This window comes from Seriola lalandi, unplaced genomic scaffold (assembly GCF_002814215.2).
Source record: "Seriola lalandi dorsalis isolate HSWRI2012SDOR001 ecotype SW California unplaced genomic scaffold, Sedor1 jcf7180002054901, whole genome shotgun sequence".
Lineage (NCBI taxonomy): Eukaryota > Metazoa > Chordata > Actinopteri > Carangiformes > Carangidae > Seriola > Seriola lalandi.
In genome coordinates, this window is record NW_019525453.1 from 7,263,602 (window position 1) to 7,266,395 (window position 2,794).

Consider the following 2,794-nt stretch of genomic DNA (forward strand, 5'->3'; position numbering starts at 1 on the left):
GGGGGGGTAGATGATGTCTGTGAGTAAGCTTTTAATATCACACCATGCTGACGTCGGTAAAACATGGAAACATGTCTCCTCTCAAGTTTGTCGGCCCTGGACCAGATGGGACGTCATAAAACCACCAGATCAAAGCAGATTCAAACATCACAGTTTGTTTGGTCACTTTCTTCTGACAGAACATTTCAATAAAAAAAACCTTTTATCTGCCAGCGACTGAATTATTTTTTTTAATTTGAAAGAGATTATTGTAGGTTGTTTTATTATACTAAACACTTAAAGTATATGCATAATGTTGTATAGCAGTCACATTTAAGATTCATGTTTATTATTATTATTATTTATGATTGATTCATTGATTTATTTAAGGGCTTAACAACAATTAACAACAGAAAAAACAGATAATTACATAACAGGTCATAATGTACGCATCCAAAAATTAAAAAAGACAAACATGTCAAAAAAATTCAGACATTTATTCTGTAAAATAACAAACAACAACAACAACATTTTATTCTTGCAGCATCTGAAGCATTTTATTTTATTTTATTTATAAATATATTTATTAGCCTTTTCAAACTTTATATAACAATTACACTTATGAAAGGTCTACACATAAAAAACTGCAATAATTATGTAACATTATGCTGAATAGTATTACATTATCTTTGAACAGTACATTACAGCATCCTCATTTTCAAGCACTCAGCAAAGATTCAAGATAATCAATAAATTGTCCCCATATTGTTATAAACAGTTTTTATATATTTAAGATATTGAATTATGCAAAAAGAGAAAAAAAGAATATACATGTTATTGATCACATGCTGGGAACCTGTGGTCAGATACATAGTACAGATGAGAAATGTAAAAAAGACAGAGAAGAAGAGTATAACTGCAGGTTTTTTGACCCAATGTACATGTATCAGGGAGGTGACTACATTATATCAGAAATGGTTAAAACTGCGAACACTGTTGAATATTTAATTAAAACCTAATAAACACAAATACATGTTGGCATGAGTCACACTGTTGTGGATGAATGGTGGTGATGTGGCCGTCCTCCCTCCTCCCGTCTTGATTGGTTTTTATACGTTATCTACTCAGGAGGAAAAATCCATTTCAGGTGCTCATGCAGCGGCACAGGGACAGATGGTGGCATATGTAATGATTACAGAATCCCCACGTTAAAATACTTTAATTACTAAGTCAATAATGCCTGCAACAATTGCTGGACCTTTAGTGTAAAAACAACAGAAGGCGGAAGGCAAACTTTGGGCCAATGTTTAACCAGAACTTTGCATTAGAGCTGATCGAGGCAGCCTCTGTGTGTGTGTGTGTGTGTGTGTGTGTGTGTGTGTGTGTGTGTGTGTTTTAAATGTCATACAGGCTGTGTCAGATTGTCCATATACAAAGTGCCTGTTGTATCTGCAGTGAGAAATAACAAAGTCATTTTTATGGCAAACATGAAACACGTATCCTAATCATTTGTGATAAAAAAAAAACAAAATAAAAAATAATATTAATGTTTGACCAACCACGGTGAAAACTCAGTTTTGTTTGAATAAAACATGCATTTGTTTTTTTGTGTCTGGTGCTACAGGAAGTTAACTGGTTTAATTCGGCCTGTTATGACATATACTATCATTTGTTTTAACTTTATGTCACCTCACAAATGGTAAAGTCTGTTTTGTAAATAAGATATTGGAGAGTAAATGCTGTAACATTTAAAGGAGACGAATTAATTGAGCAGTGGAATATGTTGCTACTATTGTAATCCAGTGAATAGAATAACTAAGTAATATTTTTTGTATTAAGATTTAAGGATAAAATGAGGAAATAAAATTATTAACTGACACATTTAATGAACTACTCATGTTTCTAATGAACCATTAAATTAATATTTAGGATGAATCAATTTAAAATGGCTTTTTTATACATATTAAGGTAATAATTGAAATGGTTTATAATTACTCCAGTGACATACATTACCAACCATCTCATATCTGCTACGAAAAAGGCAGATCCATGATTCATTGGATTTGCATTGTTTAGGCCTTTTTCTCATTTCTAATTGATTCTCTGATAATTCATAACTAATAAACATGGGGTGGACAAAGTAAAACACTATATTAACTACAGTGTATCATATACTATAATGTTCATGGTGTTTGTAGTCTGATTTAGCCCTTCCTGTATATTCTGACTCAATCCTATTGACTCATCTGAAACTGAAGCTGCACTTCTCCAGATGTCCATCAGAGGGCAGCAAACTCATATTAAACTTCCATCAGTGCAGGAAGCTTCTGAGATGAAACCCTCTGGATACTGAGGAGAGAGAGAGAGAGAGAGAGAGAGAGAGAGAGAGAGAGGCCAGATCCAAACAAAAGTGGATTTGTTTGGCTTCAAGAAAGGTCTCTTTCAGTGCAGCAAAGTCAAGGTCTACGATCACAAAATGTTCTGAAAAACGATTTACTGCTTTTTTTAAATTTTATTTTCAGTGCATCAGGTTTGCTGAGGTTTCACACTGCACAGGCTTCCTGCAAGCACAAGTCAGTCACATCAATCTGACAGTTACATATCAATTACATCAACAGCGATCAATATTGGTCAATTCTTCTATGAGATGTGCCCAAAGCCTCATTAACTATTTCTGTATATAAGTATTAGATATAATGCTTTTTAGTAATTCATAATAAATATTATATTTATAAATACATTTATGATAAATATATAGATATAAATATCTAATCATTTTAATATTATTAAAGCCATACAATTTTAATTTGAATAT